Source organism: Saimiri boliviensis, chromosome 1 (genome assembly GCF_048565385.1).
Source record: "Saimiri boliviensis isolate mSaiBol1 chromosome 1, mSaiBol1.pri, whole genome shotgun sequence".
Lineage (NCBI taxonomy): Eukaryota > Metazoa > Chordata > Mammalia > Primates > Cebidae > Saimiri > Saimiri boliviensis.
Genome location: NC_133449.1, coordinates 180,667,283 through 180,686,195, shown reverse-complemented (window position 1 = coordinate 180,686,195; position 18,913 = coordinate 180,667,283). Strand labels below are relative to the sequence as shown.

The 18,913-nt window shown below is 33.8% G+C and overlaps 1 protein-coding gene across 1 annotated transcript in view; it reads left to right on the top strand.

Moving 5' to 3' along the window:
- ADAMTS19 (ADAM metallopeptidase with thrombospondin type 1 motif 19) overlaps positions 1-18,913 on the top strand; it is a 269,818-nt gene that overhangs the window by 23,525 nt on the left and 227,380 nt on the right. The window lies entirely within an intron of this gene.

Sequence of the window (18,913 nt, the reverse complement as noted above, 5' to 3'; positions counted from 1 at the left end):
CATCAAAGGCCCACATTTCTTGAGTGCCCATTATGAAAAGTAAAATGTGATTTATACATTTGATTATAACAATTTGTGGCACCTTTTATCTTAAAAATTGTTACCTGAAAAATGACATGATGAAAATGACTACTGAAGAAAAGGGTTACTTGGAAATTCTATTTTCTGCACCATTTTTTTGTATTTATCTGTCACTTGGTTGGAACATGCTAGTCCATAAGATCCTTTTGGTCACCAAGGTGATCTCATTTTAGCAGACGATAGGATATTTAATGAAGTTATGAAAAAGCTTATGTTCAAAAATCTATTGGCCCAATTGACTTCAGTTTTCAAACAGAACTACAGGCACTTAACCTTTCTTTTATTAATACAATCATTTGAAATCTTCCATTTTATCTTTTATGAGAATGAGATAAAGACAGTTGACTCTTAGTTTTCTGGGTGCATGAACAATATAGCTATAATTTCCTGAGATTGCTTGTTTTTATATTTTCTAGGAATCATATCAGCGTGTAAATGTTTGGAAGTGTCCATCTTTCATAATTAAGGCTTTGGTACTGTTCTTTAGGATAGTAGTAGATAGTATGTGTTTTGTATGCAATAGTTGATAATAACTTTTTACAGATTAAACTATCTCTCAGATAGCAGTGATCAACAAGCCTTAGTAGTCCCCTATTAACAAGGAGAGAAATAAAGTCCAATGTGGTTATATTATTTGTTTTAAAGACATAAAAGTCCCATGTGACAGAATAGTTACTGAGTTTGGTCTTCCAGTGCCACGTATTTTTCCTTTTCCTTTATGCATAAAGTTACTTCTGGTTAAGATGAATTGTATGAAATTCTCAATATATAAATATTTGACCTACAATAAAAAAAAATTATATGCTACAACCTACAAACAACACAAAACAAAAAACTGTCAATTAGAAAAAGCACATTTTACATATAGTTAAAACTGAACAAATTTTTTAAAAGTTCATTATTATTAATAAGTTTGAGGGGGAAAAAGACTTAGTCATTAATGTGTGAAAATGAAAGGCCAGAGCAAACAAGTTTACTTTTGGAGTAGCCTGGGCTCTCTTAAATTAAGTGTGGGCTCACCAGCCAGATTGTGTGGTTTAAATCCAAGCTTCTCAGGTAACCTGCTGTGTAACCTTAGACAATTTGCTTAACCTCCCAGTGCCTCAGAATCTTCCTGTTAAGAATCGGTAAGATACTTAGAACAGTATCTGGCATCATTGCAATCCTATAAATGTGTTTGTTAAATAAAATGAAAATGAGAAGTAGAGATAGAAAATGTTTTGGCCCATGCATTAATTTTCTGACCTTTCAAAATGCTACCTATCAGGTACTTTGAAATTAATTAAATTAATGCAGAATAGTAAATTTAATTAACCCAAGTAATATATACATGGGCAATTTGTACATTAATTATTTAAGCAGATCTGAAAGAAAATATATGAAATGAATTACTCCCTACATTCTAGAAAATGTCTGTTGGTTGGCTGAGCAGTTGAATGAGATGTTGTCACTAGGATTCTTCTCCCAAATTTTTTTTTCAAATTTTAAGTGCTGAAATGCCATCCAGGAACTGATTTCTAACAGGACTCTAACATTTACCCATTCTCGTACAGATAAGTGATATATGGCCAAGTGATTGACTATAAAATGCACACTCATGAGATGATGGGTTGCTTTGCTTGCTTTTGTATAGCCTCCAATTTCCTATGTGGCTTTCAAAAATGTCAAAAGAATGTGTAGAAAACAGAAGTGAGAAAAGAACATGCATTGGTAGCCTGCTAGGAACTGTACTAAGTACATTACAAGATAAGAATTCATTTGTAGTATTGTGATAAAAGGCAAATAAAGCTCTCTAATTCCTATTTGTTTCTAGGAACCAAATAAAATCAAAGGTATATAGAAATTATTTTAATTAAAACATCTACTGTCCAGCTTGTAAGTATAGAATAAATACTGGCTAAAGGAAAGTTAAGTCTAGGTAAATAATGAGAGGAGAGACCCTAAGTCTTCAAATAAGCCCATTTTCTGATTCATATATGTCATTTTATCCTAGATTCTGAGAGAATTTGAAGAGTAAACATTGAACTGCTCTTAATTATCTCTGTAAAACAGATATTGTATAACCACTTCATTAAATTGCTACATGCAGAAGTTACTTAGGTTGTTTTTCGATTCTTTTTTGTAAATTATGAGATACAGTTTGCACTGCCAATGTTGTACCTCCTCACTCTTTTTTGTATTTGTGCAAATACTTCTTTTCAGTGAAACTGCTAAGCTGATGAATAAACATATTTGTTGTTAGAGATAGTGTGGAATTGCCTCTCAGTATATTTATCACTTTATGCCACTGACCATGTTTCAGAGTACCTGTTTCTCCAATTACCCCTAATTAACTGTCTAATTTTAAATTTTATTTCCAAGTAGATGACTGTGAAAAGAATTCTGTTACTGTTTCCATTTCAATTTCCTTGCTTATTGGTCAGGTGGATCATCCTTTCATATCATCAGCCTTTAGGATTTCTTCTGTTTCTTCCTGTCTGCCAAATTTATGACTGTTTTGTCCTGAAACAGTTTTACATTTGAGAACACTATCAAATATGATTGTTACATTTGGTGTTCCTTAAGAAGGCCTTTCTTCTCCAAAGTCATAATCAAATCTCTCTCTCCTATTCTCTTTTAATATTTTTGTATTGCTGAGGTTCAATAAAAAGCAAATTGCAGAATGATACATAGATTATGTTACAGGTATTTAATTATGATTTAAAAAACCTCACAATACTTTGCATTTTCTTGAGGATACCTAGATATGTATGCATAAAGATATTAACATGTCTGGAAGAAATCACACCAAATTGATAATAATTATTACTTTTGGAGATAAGTTATATTTATCCATTCTTCCATTGCTATAAAGAAATACCTGAGACCAGGTAATTTATAAAGAGGTTTAATTGGCTCATGGTTCTGCAGGATGTACAGGAAACATAGTGACATCTGCTTCTGCGGAGGTCTCAGGAAACTTACAATCATGGCAGAAGGCGAAGAGGGCACACATCTGACATGTTGAAAGCAGGAGTAAGAGACAGATGAAGGAGGTGCCACACACTTGTAAGTATGTGGCAGATCTCCCGAGAACTCATTCATTATTGTGAGAACAGTACCAAGGGAAGGGTACTAAACCATTCAGGAAATATCTAACCCTATGATCCAGTTGCCTCTCACCAGACCCCACCTCTAACATTGGGGATTACAATTCAAGGTGAGATTTGGATGGGGACACAGATCCAAGCCGTACCATAAGTGAGGGTCTGGTATGGAGAGTGGTGATCAAAGAAATCTGTAAACTTACTGGTAAATTTGAAAACCATTTTGAGAGAAAGTGCTTATGTATTGCTTGTATAATTAAAGATGTGTGTGTGTGTGTGTGTGTGTGTGTGTGTGTGTAAATAATAAATAATTTTATTTTATTTACTTAAATTATTATTTAAATTATTTATTTATTTAAATTAATAAAATTAAAGTGTAATCAAATAACAGAAAAAAAGGGACTAGTTTATGTTTTCATTACCTATAATTACTATTTGAAATTTGCTATAATGTTTTTACTACTAGTCTGTTTTCCTGTGATTGTATTATTTTAAAATAAATTCAAATCAAAGTGTATATAGCTTTTATCATTTTTTAAGAAACTTATCACACACATGTTGCAATATTGTCACATAAACTTCAGTAAAGTCAAATTTAGACTATAAAATGTATTTTTCCTGAACATGCCATAATACTGCTTACCATTTTCTTAATGGTAGATTTTGAGATGGTTTCTGTTTATAATTATGAAAGTGAATATTACACTATATAGTTTCTGCTTTATGTGAGAACTACCCAACTCCAAAATCGTAGTCAGATCTTGTCTATATATTTTTCTGTAATACTTTTATATTGTTGAATTTCATAAAATAAAGAAAGGAGGTCTGCTTTTGAATGTTTCCCAATAATAAATTACAAGAAGTATAATTTGGGAACCCAGAGGTGTAAGTAACATGGGTCTTCAAGGATTTTCCAGAGAGCACTGATTTAATGAATCCATCTATAAAGATTGAAGGTACCAGACTCAAACTTAATTTTTTATCTTTTTTTAAAATTTTTTTATCAACTATGTATTATAATTTTTGTCCTATTTTTAATTGCTATTTGAAACAGTGAAATTGTGTCTGATGGCTGAAATTTACATTCTTTTAATTGCTGGCCCAGAATGATCATGATTCCAAACCTATTGCTCTACTTTTTAAATTTTTTTGTGAACTATATGTATCATTTACTCATTTGGCTGCTAAGATCTTAGTGTTTGCCTCTTTGCAAAACAGATGTGCTATAATCATATGCATACCAAATGTTTTCTCAATTCATTTTGCATTTTAGTTGAAGTTCATCTGCTGGTTCCCCTTTCAGTATTTTGAATAACTTTTTCTTTTAACTAAGATGCTTTGTAATTTTTAAAAAGTAACTGTTTAATCACTCAGGATGAAAGTATTTGTGTATATTTCCAGATATCTAAATGAAGATTTAATCTCAACCATGAAAGAGATTTCTACGAAGCATCATGAGTCTGTCTTTGACTCTGTCTGTTCAGTAATTTCAGACAATCTCTTAGATAAGAACATTAGTATGTTTCTAATTCTGTTAATAAATGCCAAAAATAATCTATGAATAGTTGTTCCTTGAATGATGAAATCAATATCAAAAAATATTTTTAACGTCTTGGCTGCAAGATAATAGATAAGCTCTCCCATTTGTTTAAATAAAGATTGGGATGGATGAACTATTATTCTTTATGACAACCAAGATGGAAGACAGAGATGACTATTACTCACATATTGTCTATTTCATAGAATCACACCCTGGTTACTTTTCTATTTGTTCTTGGTGGATTGCTCTCAAATATTTTATTTTCCTTATTTTCCTTTCAAACTACAGAAATTCTATACATTAAAATTATAAAGTTCATATGTATGCATGATGAATTCTGAAGTTGAATATTTTCCCATCTTCCAGTAAATATTATATTGTATTTAATATTAGTGAAATAAAAAAAGGAATGGTAGTTGTATCTACTTTTTATCTCAATTGTATACAAAGGAGTGTCTGTATTTCAGAATACTTAATTATAAAGGATAGAGGCTATGGAGCTGCTGGGAAAATATATTCTTATGGGGCTACTGATTTTCAGCACTCAGCTTATCATCAGTAGCATTGGAAATAGCTCATGCCTTCCTTCTTGAAATATGTTTCTGTAATTTGCCATCCTGGACACCACACCTCTCTGACCGCTCCCCTTTAGATTGTTTTATTGAGTATTAGTTTATTCCATGTATTCTTTACACTAGCATGTACTAGTGCTCAGTTATGGGCCTTCTTTTCTTCTCTGTGGCCTGAATGCCAACTATCTTCCAATGATTTCAAAACATATACTCTAGTTCAGACCTTGTTGTTTACCTCCATGATTGTATATCCAGCTACCTAGTTGAAATTTAAATATGAAGTCTAATAGATATACCAAGTTTAACATGTTCCTAACTGAATTGGTCTCTTCTTCCCATGCAATCTTCAATGCTGCTTTCCCCACATTATTCTCTATATTATCAATGGCCATATTGACATAGGTCAAAATTATATTGTGATCCTCATATTGTGAATTCTTTTTTCTTTCAAATTATGCATCCAAGTATCAGTTCATTCTTTTTGTTCTACCTTCAGAGTTTATCTTGATACTGACCAGAGGAAACCCTTTTAAATAAGTTCAGTCATTTTCATTGCAACATTTGGCAAAGTGTATGTAGTAACAGTAAAAAACATGGATACAAAAAAATACCACCATCTTCAGTGTAGTAATTACTTTTGAGCCACAAGAAAGACAGTTGGTTTTGGGAAGATATATAGGGTCCACTTCAACTGAATCAATAAATAGCTGTGTGTTTTTAATGATCTATAGCAAATAAATATTAATATTTGTTAAATACTGAGGGTGAATATCTGAGCACTGTATTATTGTACATTTTGGAAGGTTTGAGGAATTCCCTAATAACGGATGATTAAAGACAATAAATTAAGACACTTTCCATTTTTGTTATCCTGTGCCAGTCTGCATCAGGCTCCTAAAGGTGTACTTATAGCCTCTTATTTCAACTCATTCTTCATTCCAGAGACAGTTTTCATTCACCATTCATTGCCATAATAGAAAATCAAAGGAAATTGAACCTAAGAAAAGCATTTATAAACTACAGAACATCCAAGAAAAATAAGAATGAAGAAGGACAATAAGCCCATCTCATATCACAAATAGTTATACTAATGGGACCATGAGACATTTATCATATATTTGAGGCACAAAAAGGTGCTTAAGATACAGAATCAGGACCCAGGGTATAAAGTTATGGTGAGGAAGCATTTTGGACATTTTGTAAAACCTTAATGGATAGTTACCACAGTCTAGTAGAGAGCTGGATTGCCTCAGAGTAGTGATTGCTCTACTGGTGACTGAAAGGTGTAAACAGAATTTTTAACATTTATCAGTAACATTGGTGAATGGTTCTTTCTTTGAGCTGAATTTGTAACCAACTGACCCCTAATTTCTTTTGATTTTCTTCTGCTTATAAATGTCTTTCTTAAAACATGATGCATGGCCATAATAGTCTTGATGAGGTCTTGTGTATGTGGAGTGTTTGGGGATTGATTCAGGGTTTATACCATATTATATCAGCTCTTTTGGTGTCTGATCTCCTGTGTCAGCTTCTGATAAATCAGCAAAAGATTACATTAGATTTTTGGCCTCTGTTCTCACTGGTGAGATATGTATAAAACAGAGAGTGTGGAAAGGCTAGAAAAATAAAAGGTCAGATGTGTTCTTAAATTCTCTTTTCATATCTACATTTGTATTTGGGAATGTCATGGTTGAGAAACAGGCCATGAAAGAAAGAACTTTGTTGGTACACAGTACATTGCTCCTTTTAAGGGGGGACACATAGGTATGATTTCTTGTATTTTATGCAGTGTTTTTCAGAATGTGAACAGGGGAGAATTATCCAAGGGTTCTAAGTGGAGAAAAAAAATACAACACCATCACTACATTTTGCTGATGGTGCAAATATCAAGGAGGACATAAAATCGATAATAAGTAAATTTCTCAATTACTGTAAAGATATTTAAGATTGTCAGCCTGTTTTAAAGTGAATGTTTTGCACATTGCTATATTTCCTGCAGCTGGAACATTAACGCATAGTATGCACTCAGTAAATATTGTTGAATAAATTATTGTATTCATTTGACCTTTAATTGAATCCTGAAAATAAATTGCAGCAGATTTTCCATTTCTCTGAGTACCAATGCTATGGTCCTTGAGTAGTTTGCTCCACTAATCTTGTTTCCATGGTAAAATGAATTTGCATTTACTCTCTAGGGGTATGTAGGAGGTTGGCAACATCTCTGTCAATTGTGAGGTCACCAGTAAGACCTGGCAGTGATGAGTGCTTCCCCAAATCACAGCTGTGCAGCTTTCTCAGTGGTCTCATTCTCTTCCGCTTAAAGTACATAACTGGGCTGGAATTGCATGAGATAAGTGCTGCAAGGGCTCATCACCATGGTGAATGGCTCCAAAAAATCACTGAGTGACTAACCCTTTAACAACTAGGTGTACAATTGACTATGCACCAACTCATTAAGTGCTAGGGTGGGTGGTGATTTGGAAGCCACCTTTCTGGTTAAGAAATAATATAGGTCAAGCAAAGTTAGTTAATAGATTTAAATGCTTCTCTTGACTCAACAATATGGAACATGTAAAATTTTCTCTTTTGCAACAAAAAGAAGCCATATTGTTACGACTTTTGAGAATCCTGATGGATGAAGACCTGGAAATGTTTCTTTACTCAGCTTTTGCTATTGCATTTAACAACAGCATGAACATGTGTTTGATCATCTTGCATAGCGCTACTAAAATTTTAAGCCTGAGCAATGTGGGTTAGACACGGGCAGTAGCTTCCTCCAAGTGAACTAAAGGAGAGCTTACTCTTTTCTTTTCTTCAAAGCCAAATTGAGAAGCTATTAATTCTTATTGTGCTTTTTGGAAAAAATGTCAGCCTTACAAGCTTTCACTTTTTCTTCAACCTCTCTAGCCCTTCCTCCATAATCTCCTTTGCTGGTTCTTTCTCTGCTTCCCAATGTTAGTGTCCTCAGAGATTGATCTTAGGCCCTGTTCTGTTCTTTCTCTATTCTCTTTTACTGGATAACATCATTCAGTCTTATGGATTGAAAAATTATCATTATTTTGAATAATGATATTTGGAACCACTAGGTTCCATTCTTCAACTGTCCACTTGATTTTTCCATTTGGATGTCTCAAAAATATATTAGACCTGATAAGTTCTAATCAGAAATTTGATTCTCTATCCCTAAAATCTGTTTTAGCTCCATGATTTGAGTTTCATATCTCAATTATAGGCAGCTATTTCTTCTTTCTTAAGTACTAATGCTAGAAACTTTGGAGTAATCCTTAATTTGTCTGTGCCACTGCTCCCCTATGTCACGATACTACACCATTAAGCACATTTGGATGATTGCCCTCTGGTTTGGGTGAAAATCCAAGATAAATGTCCTATCTGTTTGCTTTTTTCAACCTTAGTCCAGTCACCATGTGTTGCCTCCTTAGCCTAGTCACTGTGATCTTGCACCTGGATTATTAGAACTGACTTCAAACTGGCCTCCCTCATTCTACTTTTGGTCACCCTAGAATCTGTTTTCTGAAAAAGAGCAAGAATGGTTTTCTTCAGAATTACATTAGATCACGCCATCCACCATCTTTTGTTTCCTATTACACTTCACATAAAATCTAAATGTCTTAGGATTTTGAGAGCTATACACGAATCATGCACTGCTGACCCTTCTCCTGTTTTTGCTGCCATAATTGTTTATCTATGACTCCTATCACTGCCTCAGTCTCCACACCACCTGTCAGTTTTTAACTGAGTTTGGCTTTGTAGGTAGGTTTTCCTAACTGACTTTACACTAACGCCACCATTATTTATTGCTTTAATTACTGCAGTAGCCTCCCAACAAGTCTTGTGTCTCTCCATTTCAATCTTTCTTTTAAATTAATCCAAGTCATATGTACATCATTTAAAAGCTAATGCTTACTATAAGAAAGAAAATATCCTCCCCACTCTCCCCATCTTTGACTTCTGCCCTACAGGAGCAATACCATTTCTTCTGCTACTAAGTATTCTGGCTATATTTATTTTTTATTTTTCATTTTGAGAAATGAAAGCTTTATAGGAGCAATTCTGTTTCTTCTGGTAGTAAGTATTATAGTTATATTGCTTATTCTTTATTTCTTACTTTTTGAAATATGTTTTGCTGTGACCTATATACATGGGACAGATACATATGTTGTTGCAAATAATAATTAGAAGTGTACACCTTTGTGAACATAAAGTACATAGGTTGAGTTTCTCCCACGTATCTTCCAGAATTACAGCCTTAGTATATGGCATCGCTCCACTGGGACATCATCTTTTCCCCATTTAAGTTCATTTTCATATAGCAGGCTCCTTCTTTCACTTTAGTTCTTGCTCACATGCCATCTCCTTATTTACTGAGCTACCCATTTTGGCTTCTCTAGCATTAACTCTAATTTTCTTGAATCCTTCTTTGTTTCTTTAATACTGCTTTTCACAATTTAAAATTTCTTAAATGTATTTTTCTGAATACCTGAATATATAAGGTTCATGAAGACAGGAGTTCATTCTGTTTTCATCTTTGAATCCTCAATTACTTGCATACTGCCATATGGTAGGTATTCAGTACATATATTGATAATGAACTTTAATCATTGGGATGTTGCAGTGGAACATAGTAGATTTGGGCTAGACTGGTGAACAACTAAGAGGTAGATTTTAAAATAAACTTGCTCCCTTTCTTTAACATGTTATTTGCATATTTAAATAATTCATAGATGGCCCAAAATAATAATTACAAATTATTACATGTAACAGATTACAGTAAGGGGAATGGATACAAGAAAGTATATGAAAATCAATAGCTTCTCTCGATATTGAGCAAAAATTAGTTAGAATATACAATGAGAATTGAAGTAACTATCAGAACAAGAGTGACACCACCTAAAGCGGTCATGTTGGAGATCTAAGTGTGAGGGTGAGGCACTCATTTTCCACTTGACCAGTCTTTACCACTTCCTTTTTACTTTTTTAGCATAGAGGCCAAAGAGTAGCTTCTATTTATTCTCATACTTAGGATGTTGTATAAGATAGAGTTAAAAAGACACATTTTGAACCTTTTAAAATCTATATCTCTATTAAATGTCAGAGGAAAAGACAGAAAAAGGACACCAGTTCACAAGAAAATGAAGAAAAGCTATATGTTTTTCATTTGTAGGAGTGAACTTGTTCCTGAATAATTATGTAAATAAAATATGACTGTGTTGAAAGATACACCGCAAAAAAGCCCTCATGAAGCACACCAAGATAAAGTTTGTAAGCAGTGTCCAAGAAAAGATAGATGGTTTAAAAAACAAAGAGGACTTTCATCAGGGATTATTTTTGATTATGAATCAAGTAAGGGAAGCTGCTGTGGAATGCCCCTGGGTTTCTTTCTGATAACTGTTTCTCATTCCCACTTCCCATACATGAAGTCTCTTCTCTGATGCCCCCTCATTCGAAAGGCCATTTCCACATCACTCTGTAACCCATTCCCAGTACTTGGCACCACTTGAGTTCATATAATACACCTATAGCTTTTCATTGAGTAAATGAGACTCAAGGGTCATAATAAAACACTTGCCTGCCCCTCCTGGTTTTGTTTCTGGTATTTATTTGTAGGTTCTGGGAAGATTTCTGGTAAATTTAGTGGCAAAATTCTCTATTTGATCTTTCAAATATGCATTCTATAATCATCGAAGTGTCAAAATTCACATGAAGTTAAAATTAATTGGCCACATGCCCTCCACATTCAGGCTTTCTTAGAAGAAATTACATGCAATGAAAAAGGAAGAATGAAGTCAGAGTCCTTGTTATTTCTCCACCTATAGCTTTCAATCCTCCTACTCAGTGCACTGGGCCTTCTCTGGCTCCTCTAGCATTGGAACTATTAACAGACACCCAGAAGGAGGGGCAGGTTCTTAGGTGACTGATGGCATTTTGGGATATTATTGTCGAGCTCCACATTTGCCAAGTGCTTTAAATGGACAGTCTTTCATAGATCACATTTGTGGCTTCTTGGGAGACTCTTTTCTTCAGAGATACTCCTCAGTCTCTGAGGATCTTACGCTTGTCCTGTGAGGAGGGTGAATTCATCTTCTCAGGTGGTCACTTGCAACGTCTGCCTTTGTCTTTGGGTATCTGTTGGAATACTTTCCCTCTCTATTTTCATCTTTTTTTTTTTAAGTTGCAGAATAGAACATTCCCTCTCTATTTTCATCTTTTTTAAAAAAATTGCAGAATAGAACAAAGACAGAAATAAGATTATAAATAATCAACATAAAGCTTAACAACAGATTATGAAGCAAATATAGCTCTTTTTGACCCAGCTGGCTAAATGATGTATCATTTTCTTTCGTGGAGTGTAAGTTGATGACGGACCTCGACCACCTTGTTCACTGCTGTTCCCTGAGCCTCTAACTATACAAAGTTTATACTAATAAGCGTTTATTGGATAAAGAGTTGGATGAAAAAATCAGTAATAAAATTATGATATATTTAGAGGATAAAATATTATTTGGCAATTAAAAGACACACTTAAAAGATCACATAATGCTATAAAAAACAAGCTTTTCTTAAATGGGACAAAGTGGAATATAAAACTCTACTATATGTATGCCTGTCTATACAGACAAACATATGCCCATACACCAATACATATATGAGTATATATGTGTAGGTAAATTGACTAGAGAAATATATACATACATTCATATGTAATTATCCTGTTTGACAAGATTTAGAAGAATTTTTTAAACCATATTTCTTAAATGTTCCACTATTTTAAAATTCTGGTTGTATGATTAGAAAAGATTTGTAGGAAAGAAAATAGAAAAGAGAATTCAAGAATGGAAGAAGAAAAACAAAAACCTTGAAATATTCTACCAAGTCTGCCATGGGAGAATTGTTGGGGCATCTACTGCTGAAGGAGGCCTGGAGGTGAAACCTCAGCCCACTTAGAAAGCCAGTGTGCTTTGGCAGTCAAGAAGTCTGATCACATACAACAGTCTGGCAAGATAAAGTTCAGAGCCTAAATGTAGTATTTTTGCCTTCTGCTTTGGGAGAGATGGGGCCTGGCCTGGCTATTGATATCAAATTTTGGATATCTACCATCTGTGAGGTGTTATGCTTGACATCCAAATCCTTAGTGTAAAATTTTTTAAAGATGAGGATATTTTTGAACTAACACTCATATGGCAGGCCTACCCTTTTGCAGAAAGCTTCACAAAGGCAACATGTGCTTGAAACCAGACAGCCTTTCCTTTGAATCCTGTCTTCACCACATACTGATTTGTGATCTTAGGACATATTAAATCTTTTTGAAGCTCACTTTGTTTTTTACTTATAAAATTGATGAAATTAGCATGTGTCCAAAGCTCTGTGTATAGATTGAATTAAATAATGCATATAAAATCCTTGTAAACATGCCTATTATTATCTTATTATTTTCATATAAATAGTTTTACATGAGCTTGAAAAAGAAAGAGCAAAGGTCAATATAATTTTTAGCTGGGGTAACTAAATAAAGGTAGAGCCATAAACAGATATACAAACTTAGAGGGGTGATACTAAAGTGGAAAGAATGATGATATGACTGAAGTGAAACAAGGGAAATGAGAGAGGAGGGTGAATCTTAAAGGGAGGCAGTGGATTACAAGTGAGGGGGATTGGGGGATCATCTCCATAGAGGAGGTTATCAAACCACTGAGTATGATAGATGCAGAGAACTGTTTACCAAAATCCAGCCTTGGGATGAGGAACATGACCTGTTTAGGGAACAGAAATAGTTTCCAGAGATGAAAAGGACCAAGGTAGTGGAAATTCAAGGAGGAGAAAAGTGGGCAAGGATCAAATGCCACAGAGAGGGGAACAAAAAGGAAATCGTAGGCAACCTCAGAACAGTTTCTGGAGTTTGGGGATTTGGAAGTGGGGACTAGAATATAAGTAAAAATTTAAGTGGAGTGTAGGTAGCAAGCAAAGATAACATAATGTATCAACACCAAAAGTTAACATGGAAATTAGGAAGCCTACAGTCTATCCTGACATTCACATTAACTCTCTGTATATTGCAATATTTCTAAGGATTGATTTTCTTTATTTTAAAACTCCAGTAATGCTCAGATGATTTCCAACTTTTCTTCTATCATTGGAATTTTATGATTCTCTTTGGAGCCATTTGGCTAGGAAAAAAAATGGAATGATGTTAACAATGTGATCATCTGAAAAGTTTTTCTAAAGATACTACTTGGGCACACAAGGAAGCCAACATTGGAAATGACCAGTGGATGAAATAAAATTCTAATTTCTACCTACGAAATCCAGGTGGAGTAAATAACTGCAGTGACAGATACATTTTCTGTTATCTTAAGAAGGAAGACTACAATGAGTTAAGAACAACATTTCTTGAGCACCTATTGTATACTAGACCTTATGTATTAAAGGCATGAAGCTGAGCATTCTTCCAAAGCCTCAAGTAGCTCATGATCTAATCAGAGAGACATGAAACTATAACCATAGTAGACATATTAGTGCAACAACAGAAAATGTCTGATGTAGAATTAGATAGGGACAGCAATGGTTATTTTGGAGAAAGGACAGGATCTGCTTGATATTGAAGAATTGATAGCTCTTCACAGGCACTATGGCATTCGGGAAAGAGAAGACAGTATGTACAATATGCCAAGATATAATCATGCAACTAAAGGTTATTTTGAAATATGTTTGTTCACACAGTAAAAGTTTGTCTGTTATTGTTATGTATGAATTTTGAGTCGTAAAAGTAAAACTGGAGAGGGAGATGAGAGATTCTCGTAACTTATGGGTTTCATATATCTTCATGAAGGATTTTCAGTTTATCTTTGTAAGTATACAGTGGAAACATTAAAAGAATAATCAGGAAGAGTGATTTGAGATGATAAGACAAGAGAATAGATATGGTATCAGAAGTGTAGTTTTATGCAGATTTATATGTAGATATAGAATACACAAATGCATGATAAATCACTCCCATTTATCCCATTTAATACTAAAATGATATTTTATTTGAATATGGCATAAGAAAAATATGGAATTATGATCTATGCCTAGCCCTATATCATTTGAGGCTATATAATGCCTTATTTACATAATGAGATCTATTATTACACTATAACCTTATGAGAAAATACTTAAGAAAGACAAACTTACATAGAAGTTCAGATCAGGTACTGTATCAGATATTTGCCTAAAATGTTTTAAAAAGCATATACTGATGCCAAAGCCTTTAAGCAACTTCTGTTACCAGTGTTGAAAACAAAACACTTCTCCTTCTAGTGTCTCACTAATTTTCGGATGTACCTTATATTGGGACAATAGACTTATATCCTAAGATATTTAAGACATTGGCTTTCTTTGTCCCATCAAGAACATGTCTTTTTTTCAATTATATGAGTTTATTTTATTTTCTGACCATATTTTCCTATTTCTCTGCTCAAGCCAAACATCTTCTAACTGTTGCCTAGACTCTCCATTCTCTTTGCCCCTACTCATAATCCCTCCTCTATAAGGAGCATACTTGCCCTTGTCTTATGCAAATCCTGCTGTCCCCCAGGACCTTTCTCACATCCTGAATTTATAACGATCTCTCACCTTTCACAAATCCAGCAGCACTTAGGACATTTAGTTATTATGATATATTATATATTTTTAAATTATTTTAAATGACAAAAATTACAAATATGTATCACAAATGAACGTATTTTATCAGGTTCTGTGATGACAACATTTAAAATCCACTTTCTTGACAATTTTTGAATATATAATGCATCATTTTTAAATTATAGTCACCATGTTGTAAAGTAAATCTCTTGAATTTATTCCTCTTTTCTAACTGAAAATTTGGATCCTTGGACCAACACCTTCCCAAACTCCCTTTCCTTCTGCTGACCACCATTCTACTCTTTGCTTCTATAAGTCTGACTTTTTTAGATTTTCCATGTAAATGAGATTGTGCAGTAGCTCTCTTGAACTTATTCCTCTTTTAACTGAAATTTTGGATCCTTTGACCAACATCTTCCCAAACTCCTTTTCTCTCCTTCTGCTGACCACCATTCTACTCTCTGCTTCTATCAGTCTAACTTTTTTAGATTTTACATGTAAGTGGATTATGTAGTATTTGTGTTTCTATACCTGGCTTATTCTACTTAATATAATGTCCTTTAGGTTCATCTATACTGTCACAAATGACAGGATTTTTTTCTTTGTTAAGTCTGAATAGTATTCTGTCTACACACATACACACACACACACACACACACACGCACACACACACACACCATTTTTTAATCCATCAATCTGTTAATGGACACTTAGGTTGATTCCACATCTTGACTATTGTGAATAGTACTGCAATAAACATAAGGGTGCAGATCTCTCTTTGACATCTGATTTCATGTCCTTTGAATATATAGCCAGAAGTGGAATCGCTGGATCATATTTTTTTAAATAGGATTTTATCATGACTCTTACGATATTTAGTATTTAGTGAATGCTCAATACGTACTTGTTCTACTGATCCTCAAAAAAATTCCTTAAGCCATTTCACCGAAATTTTATCTAAAAAACTGAGGCTCTGGAACTTGAAGAAAATTGTAAGAAAGGAGCATGGAAGAATGAAGAGAAAACTTCAGATAATTGTAGAAGTATTTTGGTTATGTTAGTGATTTGGAAGTGAGATAGTTGAAGCGAAACAGTCATCCCAGTAGAAGTGGAAAGTATCATTTTGCTTTCTGCTCCTTCTAACTTTTTAGTTAGGTCTTAATGTGCTTTAGGATTTATCTATTTAATAGCCCATAATTAATATGAATTTGAACAGATGAACCATTTATATTTAATGAGGTAAAGCAACAATATATGAACATCCCTGCACATTGTCCAAATCAAATTTTAGGTTTCGATTAGAAGTTTGTGGTAGTGTCAGCACAGTAGGAAGAGATAGCATGGGGAGAAATGACAGATACAGGTGAGGGGAAGGAAGGCAGCAAACCACACTGCCATGTGTGTACCTATGCAACAATCTTGCATGTTCTGCACATGTACCCCCAAACCTAAAACGCAATAAAAAAAGAAAAGAAAAGAAATTATCACAAAAAAAGCACAGAGTCACATAAATAGAGAAAAACACATTTAAAAAAGAAATAACTGGTAGCTTATTTCCACAAAAGCAATGGTAAATTGCAAAATATGGAAATTCTTACTAATTTGAGAAATCAAATAACATTAAATGACAAAAGAACAAGTGGTCATCATGTGAGAAAATGCCTATGATGATAGACCTAAGTTAGAAAACAACTGTTAAACTTAATTTTGCATCTAGATATTTGCATGAAATGCCTCAAGTGAGCTAGTAATTTTGAAAAATTTTAAAAGGAAAATGTGAAAACCACTTATATACTTGGCATTTATTTTAGATAACGCATTGTGCCATATTCATTTTATTTCTTGCTAAAATTCAGAGGACAATATTTGCATTAAAGCAAATATTGCCTAATTGTGGGTTGCCCAGCACAGAGGCACTTGTGCAGAGTGGTTAATACAGGTTCATGTTCTTCCATAGCCTGTAAAATCACGGTACAGATAGAATAATTTATTTTTTTAATGGAAAAAGTTAGCCCTTTGAGGGGACACAGAAAACCTCAAGAATTTCTATAATTCTGCTTTAACGTGAGCCAGTATCTTGAATGACACATATTCATGCTAGGGCATTCTGTGGCCATAGGATAGTATTAAAGGTCCAGATAGAAAGTTCATGGTGTGACTCTTGATGCTAAATATGCCCCAGAGTGAACTGAGTTGGAACTCAGGGGTCAGACTATAAACATGTATTGAATGAATGAGTCACCACTTATAATTATTCCAACTTGTTTTTCCTGTTTAAAAGTAGCTTTCTTGTTTTTAAAAATGTCTGTAGATACAATTCTAGTACAAGAGATAATGTTATTTAATAAAGAAGCTTCCAAATCCTAACAAAACATAATATAATTAATTTCAGACAATAGTTTACATGCTAACAGAGATACAAAACTTAATAAAGTTAGATTTTTTTAACTCTCTGAGTTTTTCAGCCTATACTAAAAATGTTTGGGTACTTATATTTAGTATGATTGACCTTATTGTTAAAATTAAAATAACAGCAAACACTTATTGACTAGTCACCCATTATTAGAGCATTGCCCATGGTAAGAGCATTGCTTTCTGTTCCTTCTAACTTTTATATTTTGAGACGGAGTCTCTCTCTCTGTCACCAGGCTGGAGTGCAGTAGCGTGATCTCAGCTCACTGCAACCTCGCCTCCTGGGTTCAAGTAATTCTCCTGCCTCAGCCTCCCAAGTAGCTGGGACTACAGGTGCGTGCCACCACGCCCAGCTAATTTTTGTATTTTCAGTAGAAACAGGGTTTCACCATGTTGGTAAGGATATTCTCAATGTCTTAACCTCGTGATCTGACCACCTCGGCTTCCTAAAATGCTGGGATCACAGGCAGGAGCCACCATTCCTGGCTGTATTTTTAAAATATGTTTGTTTTTACAAAGCTATCCTCCAAATAACCCTATGAAGTTGAGGTTTGGATAAAGCTGCTATAACTTTCTCATAGTTACACAGCTCGCAGTAAGTTATGAACCCAGTTCAGAATCTGTCCTTGGAGTCATTAAATTTTATGTGATAGTAAGCAATTAAATTTTATATCATTTATTGTTATAAATCTAACCATGTTTATAACCTGGTTGAAATTTATGATTTCCATAAACTGAGCGTGGTCGCCTGAGCTGTGCTGAGCATCATAATTAGTATTTTAATCATCAGCCTCACTGCCAATTTTATTAGCGACCTTGAAAACTTAGCGACTCTCAGAATTACAGTAATCTATAAGAATAACATATTTATTTATTTTTAGTCTAGTTCAATAATGCGTAACACAACACCACCTATTCTCAATTTATCTGTAGATGTACTATATCTTTAATGACCATTATTTAATAATTTTATCTTCAATATTTTCTTGTTTCTCATTAAATTCAGCTCAAGGGAAAAACTGCTGGATTGGATGTACTTACCTTAAAATTCAAGCTACTTTCAGATTAAGAGAAGTAAAACATTTATGGAAAATGAAAGAACTTATTTGAAGATATTTGAAGGCATATTCAAATTACACAAATATTTGTCCCCCATATATGCCTAATATTTGTGTGTGCGTGTGTGTGTGTGTATGTATGTCAGAGAGAGAGCTTGAGACATAAGGAAACCAGCAGAGACAGAGAGAGAGAAAGGGAGAAAGAGGAGGAGGACTGATAAAGGTGATAAAATTGCTTATTGTAGTTCTCGAATGATAAAACTCATTCAATAAAATGAGATTGATTGGGATTTTAAGATTTACTCTCAATTTACTTTATTTGGTACAGAAGGAAATGAGGTAAAATATTGGCATTGGAAGATGCAATACTCTAATAATTCAAAAAATTTTCTACAACAAATTTCTATACTTCCAAAGAAAAGTACATTTTCATTTCTTTTTAAAATTTTCACTTTAGAAAATAATTGTATTATCATTGTGCTACTTATATGTGGATCAAATTGAAATGAAATATACATAAAATTC